Source organism: Rhinolophus sinicus, chromosome 18, assembly GCF_057876585.1.
Source record: "Rhinolophus sinicus isolate RSI-liver-muscle chromosome 18, RSI-T2T, whole genome shotgun sequence".
NCBI classification, from domain to species: Eukaryota; Metazoa; Chordata; class Mammalia; order Chiroptera; family Rhinolophidae; genus Rhinolophus; species Rhinolophus sinicus.
In genome coordinates, this window is record NC_142518.1 from 59,252,263 (window position 1) to 59,267,694 (window position 15,432).

The following is a 15,432-nucleotide window of genomic DNA, read 5'->3' on the forward strand; positions in this document are numbered from 1 at the left end:
AATTTGACTCCAAAGGCAAGGGAAGTAAAAGCTGAATGAATGGGATTATATCAAACTAAAAATCTTCTGCACAGCAAAAGAAACCATCGACAAAATGAAGAGGCAACCAACCGAATGGGAGAAGATTTTTGCAAACAATGCCTCTGATAAGGGGCTAACATCCAAAATGTATAAGGAACTCATACAACTCAACAACAGAAAAAACAAACACTCCAATTAAAAAATGGGCGGAGGACCTGAATAGACATTTCTCCAAAGAAGACATACAAATGGCCAATATACATATGAAAAAATGTTCAATATCACTAATCATTAGATAAATGCAAATAAAAAACACAATGAGATATTACCTCACACCAGTTAGTAGAATGGTTATCATGAACAAGACAAACAATAAGAAGCGTTGGAGAGGCTGTGGAGAAAAAGTAACCCTTATATACACTGTTGGTGAGAATGCAGATTGGTGCAGCCACTATGGAAGGCAGTGTGGAGGTTCCTCAAAAAATTAAGAATAGAATTATTCTATGACCCAGCAATCCCTCTCCTGGGTATCTACCAAAAAAAATTTGTAAACATTTTTCCGTAAAGATATATGTGCTCCAATGTTCATTGCAGCTTTATCTGTGATGGCCAAGACACGAAAACAACCAAAGTGTCCTTTGATAGATGAATGGATAAAGAAGGTGTGGTATATATATACACCATGGAATACTATTCGGCAGTAAGAAAAGATGATATAGGAACATTTGTGACAACATGGATGGATCTTGAGAGTATAATGCTAAGCGAAATAAGTCAGACAGAAAAAGCAGAGAACCATATGATTTCACTGATATGTGGTATATAAACCAAAAACAACAAAAGAAGAAGACAAACAAATGAGAAACAAAAACTCATAGACACAGACATTAGTTTAGTGGTTACCAGAGGGTAAGGGGGGTGCGAGTTGGGAGATGAGGGTAAGGGGGATCAAATATATGGTGATGGAAGGAGAAAGGGCTCTGGGTGGTGAACACACAATGTGATATACATAGATGATGTAATACAGAATTGTACACCTGAAATGTATGTAACTTTGCTAGCTATTGTTATCCCAATAAACTTTAATTAAAAAAAAATCACATTGAAGAGCATAAAACAATATGGGAACTAGAAAAGAGTGCCATGATTTTATAAGGGAAATCGATACCATGAAAATATTAATTCTGATAAATTTAATTTAGCATTTTTCTTTAGAATACAAGTATTTGGGGCTAGAATTCTTAAAGTTGATTTAAGATAATTTAATAGAGTATATAAAATAATAAATGCCTAAGTATATCCAATAAGAAAATAGAAAAGGCAAATAATGAGAACTTGCTTCAGCAGTTATTAAAATGAATTATAAAGTCACTATCATCAATGACAAACAAAAATACATTCACTGATTAAGAGGCTCATTTCAACTTAAAAAATACGTAAACCTATTTTTCCTAGATTATCAACTTTAGACTACGACAGTAGTTATATTAAATGGGAACATTTTTACACATCCTCCTATTCTCTAATTTGAGTTTGTACGATCTATGTCTAGACCCCTATTTCTTCCCGTGAAACTATATATGTGGTTTTTTTTTTTTATTTTGGTTTTGTAGACTCCCTATCAGTTTTATGATCCAACTGATACCTTTTCTAAAACACTGCATATTCTCAGCAAGTTAGTGAAAAACAGTTTCTATTGCTTGCAGCCAACAACAGTAACTGATACAATCATCAAAACTCAAAACAGATTTTATAACTTTTGAATAGAAGAAAATCCTAAGAAAAAGAATAATAATTAACACGGAGAAATCACAGAAAATATCAAGGAAGAATAGAAGTAGTGTAGAAATTTAAATGACAGATGTAAGATCAAATACATATTAAAACAATAAATATAAGAGTAATGAGCTTATCTACTAAAATAAAATATTCAATCTGTGGAAAAATAATTAGTTTAAGGCCTATACACCAGAGGGACACAGTTTTAAAAGTAAATGAGTGGACTTAGGTATATATCTAATCAAAACACATGTCTATGTGTCCCAGAAGACACCAACAAGAGCCTTATACATAATATTTTCTAACTCAAAGAAGTACCCATAACAAAAGTAGTAGGAAAAGATAATTTCATATCCATGTCCTTCCAAAAATATAAGAAAAATATGTAATATTTATGCTATTGACAGGACACTGTTCCATATCCTGGAAAAAGAAGAAAAGACATGTGAATGCTTATAAAATACATATAATAAACAATTTTGTATGAAACATCTGAAATTTATATATTATATTCTAGGAAATGATGTGCGTCATGAGGAAAAATAAAACAAGGTAGGAATAGAGAATATGGGGACAACAGTGTGTGTTATTTTATAGAGGACAGTCAAGGCAAGCCACTCTAATAGAATGACATTTGAGCAGGAACCTAAAGAAAATGAAAGTGAGTCATCCATATAGATATCTTTAGGAAAAGTGTTCTAGACAAAAGAATCAGAGAGTGGAAAGATCCTCTCTGATGAACAGGATTGGTATTGGGGCATGGAAATAGTGGGATATTATGCTGCTCTATGATGAATAGACTAGCAGGATAAGGGTGGATTCAAGGAGAAGCTTTGGAGGCTATCAAAATACAATCCAAGTGACAGCTAATGGTGGCTTGGAGCAGGTAATATTTGAAGGTGGTGAAAATGGTCACATTATTACAAATATAGAGCTGATTAATTGAATGTGATGTGTGGGAGGAAAAAAAGTCAATGATGACCCCAAGGGTTTTGACCTAAGAAAATGGAAGAATAGAGTTGCCCTTTACTGAGACGTGCCATATTTATACAGAAAAATATTTTGAAGTATATATATATATATATATATATATATATATATATATATATATATATATATAAATGTTATGATAGTTATATCTAAGTATGGAAGTAGCAATAATTTGTTTTTTCTTTTTGTGTATCTATACTTGAATTTTTATTCAATAAATGTATTAGTGTTCTATTACAGCCATAACAAATTACCACAAACTTATTGGCTTAAAACAACACAAATTATTATCTTATAGTAGTGAGAAGTCTAACCCAGGTCTCACTGAGCTAAAATAAAGGTGTCAGCAAGGCTTCATTCATTTCTGGAGGCTCTAGCAGAGAATTAATTTCTAACCTCTAAAGATCACCTACATTCCTTAGCTGTGATACCCTTTCTCCATCTTTAAAGCCAGCAATGTCAAATATCTTTCACACATTTTAACACACCTCTGACCACAGCTGAGAAAGGTTTTCCCCTATTAAAGCCTCATGGGATTAGGTGTAGCCCACCTGGAGAATCTAGGAGAATCTCCACACCTCAATGTCCTAAACCTGAATCACATCAGTACAGTCACTTTTGCCATGTACAAAGCGTATTCACAGGTTCTAGGAATTAGAATGTGAACATATTTGGGGAACCATTATTCTGCCTACCACAACAAATGGCCATTTTTGGAAGAAATGTGTGTATGGGCCGATATTTACAAATTATTTTTATGCCTGTAAGAATTGATTTAATTGACCAAATTAATTCATAATGGGATTTATTTTTTAAACAGAGAAAAACAGAAAAACCCAAAGATGGGTTCTGAATAAAATATGTAGTTCTGCAGTAAAAAAATACAAGAAAAATTCCATTATGAGTTTATGAGGCTGACCATCTCATATGCCCTTGCCTATTGTTTCAATATTTTTATTACAAATAATATTGAGTATTTCATTTGTTAATGGCCATTTATATTTATTTTCCTCTTTATTGTCTATTTATATTTTTACCACAAAACAGCACTCTTCATACATCAGTAAGTTTGTTTGGTTCTGGCCCCTAAAATGGGCAGGACTGAGTCTATATATTGAAGACTACTAGTGCTAGCAGATGAGTTGTAATTAGGAAAGGCAGGGACTAACAGAGACATAATACTTGTGTATAGGGCTACAAAAATGAATAACTGAGATTAGGAGTATAATTAGATGAGGAGGTTGCCACAGGCAGGAGTAAGCAATGTAACGTGCCGAGAATGGTTCTCATGTATTAGAAATATAATAAATAAGGTTAGAAAAGTGGGTTGGGGCCATATGTGTTACATAGCCATGAATTTCACTTTGAAAAGTCTGTTGTTGTTGTTGTTGTTTTCTCTGTAAATACAAAGGAACTTGTTAGGCACTCCATTAGAGCTATGCTGTAGGACAATTAATCTCCCCACTCCTGAATTAGAATGGAAAAAGGCTGGAGTCTGGAAAATAAATTGAGTCCACCTCCTCACAAAAAATAAAAACAAACCTGAAGTACAAAACTTGATAAGTTACGCTGACCTTAAAAATAAAACAGTTATTTCAACAGTAAAAATGGGTTTATTCAGGAACAGCAAAGAATTGAAATTCAGGACAAGCAAGCTATAGCAACACCATAGGCAAGTCCCACACACAAAACAAGGAAGCATTATTTTTTGAGCAAAAGTCCATTGGAGAAAAGTGAGAGTTCATCAAGATGACAGTTTCTCATTGGCTGAGTTGCTGGGGTTGTTGATTTCTTGTAAGAGATGCAATGTACACTTTTTCCTGTTAGGACCTATAATTGATGATTCTTCCCTGTTAAGGATTCTCTGTGGGGGACTGTAATTGACAATTTTTTATTATTAGTATTAGTATTAGTATTAGTTTCACGTGTACAGAGCAATATAATAGTTAGACATTTACACCCCTCACAAAGTGATAACCCCCTTCCCCCAAGCTACTGCCCCTCTGACATCGTATATAGCTATTACAATACCATTGACTATCTTCCTTATGATATACTTCACCTCCCATGAATATATATATATATATATATATATATATATATATATATATATATATGTAACTGTAAAGATTATGTAGGGTCCCTGATGGGCACTGGACTTATCAAGGGGATCACTTCATAGATTGTGTAGATGCATGACCAATGTGCTGTACAACTGTATATATATATATATATATATATATATATATATATATATATTCTTATAGTTGACATGCAATATTATTCTACTTCTGTTGTCACGCAGCAGCCTAGCTGACTGTCCCCTTGTGCCATTCCCTAAGGAAAGAAGAGTCTGTGAGACTGTGCCTTTTGGGGACTTTGTTTCATCTTTGTGCTTATACTTCATGCCTCTCTTTTTGGCCCCAAAAGATGGTTGGTCAGCCAATGACGGATAAGATTTCTCACGCAAGAAACAACCCAAGCCAGGCAGAACTGTGTGGGGACCACAAGAAGAACTCACTCGGTTGATATAGGTGGGCACAGCTCCACCTTCCCCCAGTAAAGGAGAGCCTCTGCTTATGGCTATTTCTTTTCATCACCTGCTTGGGAAGTGAGTCAGTGAAATGATAACATCAGCTCTCCCTCCTTATTCAGCAATTAGCTTCAACATGAAGACTTTGTCCCTAGGAAGGCACATACCATCATTATTAAGATACCATGGGACTTTCTGTTTCGGCTGTTTTGCAGGCAAGGGTGATTGGTTTGAATCAGTTTTCTGGTATGATGTATGAGACTCACAGACCGTGGAAAAAAACAATGCTACTTCCTGGTATGATTACCAATAAAAGCCACAAGACGGCCCGATTCAGGGCTCATAGTCCTAGGAGACTGCGAGACCCTTGGCCCTCTGTGCATTTAGCTTCATTTGATTTCTGTTTCCTTTGTGAACCCAGCGCCACCCCTTCTCATTCTCTCACTGCCCGTGTTGCGCTGGACGCAACATACTTCAGCTTCAGTTGTACAGCCCATTGGTCATGTTGATTATGTCCCCCATTTTGTATTTCATATCTCCATGACTGTATTGTGTCTACTAATTTGCTCTTTCTACTTCCTTCACCTTCTCCCCTATTCCCTCCCATCTAGCAAACAACAGTTTTTTTCTACATCTTTAAGTCTATTTCTGTTTTGTTTGCTCATTTATTCTGTTCTTTAGATTCCACATATAAGTGAGAGCATATGGTGTTTGTCTTTCTCAGTCTTATTTCACTTAGCATAATATTCTCAAGGTCCACCCATGTTGTTGCAAATTGTAAGATTTCATTTTTTTTATGGCTGAGTAATACTCCATTGTATAAATGTACCACAATTTCTTTATCCAGTTGTGTGTTGATTGGCATTTCAGTTGTTTCCATGTCTTGGCTATTGTGAATAGTGCTGCAATAAACATAGGGGTGTATATTTTTCTTTTTGAATTAGTGTTTTGGGTTTCTTTGGATAGATACCCAGGAGTGGAATTGCTGGGTCATAAGGTAGTTCCATTTTTAATTTTTTTTGAGGTAATTCCACACTGTTTTCCATAATAGCTGCACCAATTTGCAATCCCACCTACAGTGCATGAAGGCTCCCTTTACTCCACATCCTCGCCAACACTTGTTGTTTGTTGATTTATTGATGATTCTTATAGTAGTTGACATCGAGTAGTACTGTGGGAAAGCTCCCCCTTCTGGCTTCCTGACTCCATTTTAGTGAGGTTTCCCTTCATTAATTTTCACATTTCCCCCTTTTGATCAAGATTATAATTAGAAAGCATCTCTGATCAAGAATTAGGTTTTCTTAATTTAGTGGTCTTTTGTATCTTGGTGCCAAGGACCTTTCTGTCATGTCTCACACTGGAAGAAAATTGTACAGATTATAAACCTATTGAGGTTACATTCAAGTAACAAGAAGGGGTAGTAGAAAGAACTCTCAGGCACTTCCCATCTATAATCCATATTTATCATCTTAAGCACTAGAGATCATCTCCTTATTTAGTACATCATTTTTAAAAAGGTTGACAGTGACATACAGAATCAAAAGTAAGATGACAATTCCAAATTCTATGATGTATAAATCAAGACCATAGGCCTGAAAGTAGCCAACTGAACAAATATTTATTGGTTCTTATTCCAACTTAGTGGAGAATGTTCTCCCCATGGGGGCAAACCTGTATTCATGTATGTCTCCTGGAAGTTCCTACTTAAAGAAGCCATGAAAGCATAATAGTGAGTACTGCAAGAACACACTGAATTAACTAACTGAGTGCATTTGAGGAAATACAGTGCAGGTATAAACATGAAGTAATAGATCATGAGCTTTTTTAAAAACAGCAAAATTTCAAAAGATGTTTTAAAACAGTATTATTAACTCAAAGAACTGTTTGGGAACAAACATGTTATCAATAATACAGCCTGTAAAGTTGCAATTTCAGAGACCACGAATTTGGACAAAAATCTGAAGTCAGGTAGCAGTCCAGATGAACAGTCTTCTGTGAATCCTGAACCTTCTAACAGGCATGGGCCAGGGAAAGCTGTTTAGTGAGATATTTTCTGTTTCAATTTCAGGAAATCTTTACTTTCAGGTCACCAGATGGTGTGCAGGTCTAGTCAGTGTTTGGTGCTTTCTTTAGATGTGTCATGTGAATCCAAGAGTGTATTCCCTGGAATATGGCAGCACGAGGGTTGATTCACAGTATCTGATAGGGGTCCTTCCAGTGAGATTGAAGACAATCTTTCTGAAAGTATTTTTTTCCAATGGATGAAATCTCTCCAGGTTGTTAGATCTTCATCTGCAATAATGATGCTTAAGGTCTTCATCTCCCAGAAGTGCACTGTGAAAAGATTGCTCCACCAAAGCAAGTTCTCTCTCTCTCTCTCTTTTTTTTTAATAGAAGCAATTAGGCCTTTGCAATATTTCAGTATATCTCATTTTATCAGCTGTGGATTAAATGAGACAGTGGCCAAGTTTGGATATCCTGTGACTTTCTCAAAGGGTGAGAGTCTTTGAGTTCCAAAGGGGGTGGATCTGAAATTTAAAAGGACCAGCAGCAATGCTTTCAGCCAAGATATTTGGAGAGTCTCTATAAAAATTTTCCCAAAAGTAAAGGTGCAGCCTCCAGGACTTTGAAAGGAATTAGAATAGCATACTCAGCACAGTGTTTACCATTTTCACCCTTTAAATAAAAACCGTCAGTAAACCATGAAAACTCGGCATTGATTACAGAAACTTCTTGTAAATTATTATGGGGAGTCAAAAGGTGATCTGTCAGCAGTGTTAAGCAGTTATGAGGGGTTTCACCAGTGAAGGAGGGGAGGAGAATAATAGGATCAAGGTTAAGTGAGGAGCAGTTAGAAAGACTATTTCATAAAAGGTGAGACTACTGACTGAGAAGTGTTGAGTGTGATGAGAATTTATGAGTACTTCTACTGCATGGGGTAAAAAGATGGTTAAAAGATATCCCATAATTATTTCTTCAGTTGCCTTAACCAAAATGGTAGTGGCAGAACTGGTTCTGAGGCAAGGGGGATATCCTTGTGCCACAGGATCTATTTGTTGGCTGTAACACCTCATGGGTCAATGATGGTCTCCATGTTTTTGGGTGAGTACTTCAAGGACATTCCCTGCCTTTTCACACAAAGAGGAAAAGGGGGAAGTTGATAATTAGGATGTCTAAGGGCAAGTGGTCTCATTAAGCTTTTCTTCAATGTCTTAAATGCTATGTCATCTCAATACTCCCCCCAAATAAGGTCTGGTTTGCTGTTTTATAGTAAAGAATATAGTTACTGAGGCATAAAGGAGATTTTTGGGATCCAGTTTTGACAGAAGCCAGCTAGCCTGAGAAAGCCTCATAATTGGCATTTAGTTTTAGGTTTTGGTTAGTTCAAGATGCCACGTAGCCTACACGGAACCAAATGTAGTCCTTGTTCTGAGATCAGGTGCCCTAAATAGCAAACCTGAGTTTGACCAAGCTGCAATTTTTCTTTGAGAATTTATGTCCCTTCAAGGCCAAACAATTTAACAAGTGGATGTTGTTTTCCTGTGAAGAGATTTGAGAAGGGGATCAGATAAACAAATCATCTGTGTCTTATAACAAAATAGAGCCTGCAGAAAACTTTATATCACCCAAAGCAGATTTCAAGAATTGTGAAAAGTAAGAGGGACTTTCTGTGAAACCCTGGGGCATTACTCTCCAGATGTTTTGCCTTTCTTCCCAAGTGAAAGCAAAAAGGTATTAGCTGGCCTTCTCAACTGGAATACTAAAGAATGCAGTGCATAAATCAACTCCAGTGAAAAATTAGTTTTAGTGGGAATGGATGTCAGTAGTGCATAGTAGTTAGGAATAACAGGTTGCTGAGGGATAACAACATTGTTTATTGCTCGTAAGTCCTGGGCAAACCTCCATTCCCAGCCGTTGTGTTTTCTCACAGGCAAAATAGGGGTATTACTAGGACTCCTCCAGGAAAACCAAATGAGGCCCTGAGCATTGTAATCCCCTGTTATGGGCTTGAAGGGCTTCTTCACTTATGGGGTATTAATTGATTCTGGGAAGGGGTTTTGAGGGATCTATTTGAATCTTGATAGGAGATGCACTGCCAATATTAGTTGAAGATTTTTCCAATGAAGAAGATGGCAACTGACCCAATAGGGACAGATGATCTGTATTCTCAGATTCAACTATAGAGCGTCAGAGATGGAACAAATAAAAGATATCAAAGGGTCACTTAACTCACCTGAATGGATATTTTGGTTACTATTGTCAAATTCTAGAGTTATTCCCCCTTTTAAGAGAAAGAAATTCCAACATAATAATTTTCTAAGAAGCATCAGCTTAATAAATGGATAGAGTTGGATGAACTAAGCAGAAAAGCGAAGTTATCTTTCAAAGTGCCTAAACAAAAGGGGATAGGTTCAGAGACAGAAACCTCTAAAATTTGAACTGTAGTAGTACTTTAAGGCAGGTGCTGCTTTCTAACAGTGGGGTTGAGCACCAAGGGTATAGCTCCAGTGTAAATAAGGACAGAGATGGATTCATTTCCAATCTGGAGTGTGGTTTCTCTGAGCTGACTAAGAGGGAGGATTGGGAAGAACCCCTGTAGGTCCCCAGACCCTGTCATTGGGTTAAGAGAATATTGGAAAGGCTGACTAGAGGGCTGAAGGCACCTGAAACACGTAAGTTTATAACAATCATTTTTACAGTGTCTTGGCTCTTTGCAATAATAGCACAAAATGGGTTTTTGGTTTTGTTAAGGGGCCTCCATTTGCCAGACTGGAAAATCAAAAAGTTTAGCGCTGTTTCTTTTAGGTGACTCATCGAAAGTACAGGCAAGCTTGTTTGCCAAATTGAATAAATCTTGACTAGTCATAGTTTCCCATTCCATCCTGGTCCTTTTAACTAAAAAAAGATCTTAGTTCAGCCTGTTAATAAACATACAGTTAAAGGCTACTTGAGTTGTTTCAACATCTGAAAGAAAACAATATATATTTTTTAAACATCTTAAAGTTCATTATAATAGTTATGAACAGGTTCATTAGATTTCCGTGTGCAAACCTGAATTTTGTTCCAATCAGCAGGCACAGGAAAAGCTACTGTAATTGCTCTGTGGCAGTATTGCCAAAAGTTAGGGGTTTGTTTCCTAAATCCTGTTCAGGATGTTCCCATCAGGTAAGTTTCTTCTAATATTTGGCTTGACCCTCACAAACAATCATGTGGACTAACTAATATAAACCTGAGAAACAACACTGGTGGGTTTGAATAACTATGCTCGATTCTTCAGCAAAACTATAGAGGTCTTCAGTTGCTTTAGGAAACTCTAACTATGGCTCACAACTCAGCCTTAGTCAATGAAACATGGGTTTATTGGGGTCCTCAGAAGACTTAACTTTAAAGGGGCAGGTTCTGATAGTTTCAGAGGAGAACGGAGTGAGGAGAGGCTCAGGGGAAAACGGAAGTTTGGTGAGAAAATCAGAATGGGGAAACTGAGGATAGAAAGGAGGTGGCTTTGGTGCAGAAAGGAAGAAGGATGATGACACCAGGGGTGGGGCCCACAAGGTAAATGCAGTGTGTCTGGAGATAAAGAAATGGGGGAGGGGAAGGAAAGGCCTAAGAAGCCTTTTTGCCTTTCTTTGTTTGCTTGCCTCAGTTAATTTAGAAAATGCATTTTGCAGAAAGGCAATTTTAGACTCCAGATAATGTTTGGAAGCTTCAAAAATACCAAACAAAATAAAATCCTGTTCAGTTTTGACAATTTTAGAGCCATGGCTGTCTAATTCAGTTTTAAGAAAAGTAAATTTGGGGAGTTCAGAAGTTCCCCATAATGGCCATTGGTATTCTAAATTACTTTTGGTTAAGTAGGTTCATTTAGTTAGAAATGTGCATGTGGAAAGAATGTAGTTTTGAAACATGAAATTGGCTAAGGTCCCAGAAGTGGGGACACCCTCAAAGCATTTTGATGTCTGGGATCCCATTTCTTGGAGGTTTTTCTCTAGAGCAATATAATTCCTAAACAGCCCAGTTCTAATAGGAACAGGACAGTTCCAAAAGAAACAGGACCAAAGGCAATTATAGTTCCAATAGAAACAGCCTGGTTCCAAAAGCAACCAGACCAAAGGCAAATCCCGTTCCAATAGGCAAAGCTCCAAGAAGAACAGCCTGGTTACAAAAGGAATTGGACCAAAAGCAAGCACAGTTCCAATAGGCACAATTCCAATATGAACAGCCCGGTTCCAAAAGGAATCAGGCCAAAGGTCAACCGAACAAGCACTCTCAGAAAGGACAAAGCCTTTAAACAGATCCAGAATAAAGCCTGAAGAGCTCAAACATGCCAAAAGAGCAGAGATTTAAATCCGGGAGAGACTTACTCTGAAACTCCAGGGTCTTTGAGAAAACAGTAAGCTCAGTTAGCTCTGTGGGTACTAGAACCTGTTTGCTCTCCAGCCTCACAGTTGTTGGGGGTCTTCTCTGGATCCCACTTCTGATCACGAAGTAATGTTGACCTTAAAAATAAAACAGGCAGTTGTTTCACCAGCAAAAATGGGTTCATTCAGGAACAGCACAGAATTGCAATTTGGAACAAGAATACTTCAGCAAAGCCTTCAGGCAAGTTTCACAAACAAAGGATAGGGATGCTATTTTATGGAGAAAAAGGAGGAAGTTGGGAGGGGTTGTTTTGAACAAAAGTTCACTGGAGAAAAACGAGTTCAGGGTAATGACAGTTTCTCATTGGCTGAGTTGCTGGGTAGTTGATTTCTTGTAGGAGATGCAATGTACACTTTTTCCTTTTAGGACCTATAAATGTGGTTCTTTCCTTTTGAGGATTCTTCTGTGGGGACCATAACTGACAATTCTTTCTGTATTGACATGGATTGGTATGTGTGGGAATTCCGCCTTCTCACTTCTATTTTAGCAAGGTTTCCCTTCATTAATTTTTATACTTAGCACTGATCTGATGTAGAGAGGGGGTAGTAAGTGAAAATACAAAGTCAAAAATGATTACAAGCCTTGATGTGAGGAGAGCAGAGATGAAATCAATAGAAAATGGTAATGGGCACCATGCAATACAGCAAAGCAAAGTAGTTTAGAGCAAGGACCCTAGTGCTAGATTTTTCAAGCTCAAATCCTGACTCTACTATTTACCAGCTGTATTACGAGGGCAGTCAATGGAACTTTTCATGTGTCAGTTTCGTTCCTTGTAAAACTAGAATGGTGGTAACAATAGTACCTACTTCAAAAGGTTGTTGTGAGAATTTGATGCCTTCTTTTATGTACAGCATCTAGAATAATATCTGATATATTGTTATTATTATTATTATTATTTTAACATTTGTTAACTTTATTGGGCTGACATTGGTTATAAGTGTACATTTCTATAATTTGCTGGTTGTAGAAGAAATATGATATGCTAAGTTTTGAAATGTTGAGTTTATTAATAATCGAAGTAGTGAGAGGTAGTGGAAGCTGAAAATGGTATCTGGAGCTCAAATGATAAGGAGAGCTTACTACACACATTTGGGGGTAAATTTCATAAGGCTAATTCACTCTCTGGGAATAAATGGAATAAACATAGACAAAGAAAGAAAAAAAGAGAGAAGGAATGAGGGACAAGGGTGAAATTGGGAGAATATCAAACTATAAGAAGTAGGGAACCACGGAAGAGGAACCAACTAAATATACAGAAAAAGATCAGTAAGATTGTTAAGAAAAGTAATAAGATGGTGAAGACTCAGAAAAAGAAGACAAAAAGTTGAAGAGAAATGATTGGTTAACAAAACAAATGGCTGCAGAGAGTCTGGACATTTTTTGCTTGATATTATGGAGTTTTTAGAATTTCTAGCTACATGGAAGAATCTCTACTGGAGACCTGATTTAATTTATTTTAAGCCTGGTTCCTTTCTCAATGAATTCTACTGTCAAGATAGTTTTATCTCTCCTGAGGGTGAGAGCAGCTGGCTGAGGTCTCTTGGGTGGATATGACCATGATCTATATCTTCTTAGAAAAATGAGACATAAATAAAGCCAATTTGTATTATTTGGATTGTAAAAATTGTTGTGGTATACTTTCACTGAAAACAGCTCTCCAGAAGATTTTTGCTAACAGTGCCTCCGATAAGGGGCTAGTATCCAGAATATACAAGGAACTCATGCAACTCAACAACAAAAAAACAAACAACCCAATTGAAAAATGGGCAGAGGACTTGAAGAGACATTTCTCCAAAGAGGACATACAAATGGCAAATAAACATATGAAAAAATGCTCAACATCACTAATCATCAGAGAAATGCAAATCAAAACCACAATGAGATATCACCTCACCCCAGTCAGAATGGCTATCATCAACAAGACAAATAGTAACAAATGTTGGAGAGGTTGTGGAGAAAAAGGAACCCTCATACACTGTTGGTGGGAATGCAGACTGGTGCAGCCGTTATGGAAGGCAGTGTGGAGGTTCCTCAAAGAATTACGAATAGAACTGCCGTATGACCCAGCAATCCCTCTCCTGGGTATCTACCCAAAAAAATCTGAAAACATTTAGAGATAAAGACACGTGTGCTCCAATGTTCATTGCAGCTTTGTTTACGGTGGCCAAGACATGGAAACAACCAAAATGTCCTTCGATAGATGAATGGATAAAGAAGTTGTGGTATATATACACAATGGAATACTATTCGGCAGTGAGAAAAGATGATATAGGAACATTTGTGACAACATGGATGGATGTTGAGAGAGTAATGCTGAGCGAAACAAGTCAGACAGAAAAAGCAGAGAACCATGTGATTTCACTGATATGTGGTATATAAACCAAAAACAACAAAAGAACAAGACAAACAAATGAGAAACAGAAACTCATAGACACGGACAATAGTTTAGTGGTTGCCAGAGGGTAAGGGGGGTGGGGGGGTGGGTGGGAGATGAGGGTAAGTGGGATCGAATATATGGTGATGGAAGAACTGACTCTGGGTGATGAACATAAATGGGATTTATAGATGATGTAATACAGAATTGTACACCTGAAATCTATGTAATTTTACTAACAATTGTCACCCCAATAAATTTAATTAAAAAAAAAAAAAAAAAAAGAAAACAGCTCTCCAAATTCAGAAAGATATTTCATTCCTTGTGGTCCTGGGGAATAGACTGCCACTAGAATGTACTTAGACAGTTATCAGAATAGATGACAGATGCAAACATAAAAGTTAAGGGAAAAGGTTGAATTAAAACTTTTGCCAAAAGAATCCAATAACTTTTTTAATGTCTCCTTCTGTACTGAGCATGAGTGCTGGAGTGGGTAAGTTCAGGCAAGACACTAAGTGTAGGAAATTCTTGGTATAAACAAGTTCATTAAAATTTCAGGGGCCTTTAACACCTCAGTAACTGCCTGCCCTGAGGTTAACATTTATTGTTTTGAACTGCCAACATCATGCTTTTATAGGACACATTTATATGCTAAATTGCCTATTATGTTAAGCTGTAAGTTCCCATTTAGCAGCATCAGAAAGGAAATTTGACTATAAGTGTTTGTATTTTATTAGTGCTATGCCAGACTTCCTAATAGCTCAAAATTCCTAAGGCTGAAATTCATTGCATCTTCTTGAGAAGGTGCTTGCCTCAAATAATTTGTTATGAATACTGAATTTGCATAGACTTGAAATTTTCAAACTTGGGTCATCAGGAAAAGTGGAAAAAATTACTTCATTTGATTTTACCCTTAAGCAAATCATAAGTGACACATTCAAGCAATTAAATCAAGAAAATAAAAGTATAATCTAACCAATGACTACTCTTTTCTTAATGCTTTCAGAGTAAACGGCAGGAAACTCCAGGGTAATGGATATTGAGTAATGATACAGTATTATAAGCATTCTCACACATAACAGTTGCCAGGCATTTGTATGGTGCATCAGAATTCACTTAGCTCTATTGACCATGATATAATATCATAAAAAATGTAATACAGGGACTTCAATATGTCAAACTTCAATTTGATGCAGTAAGGAGAAAAAGTACTGGTTAAGTGCACAGATTGAAAAGGAAATTGAAAAATCCTACTCAGAAATAGACTTCCACACTGGTGGATAGCAGAGACTGAAAAATATGTTCCATTTGGGAA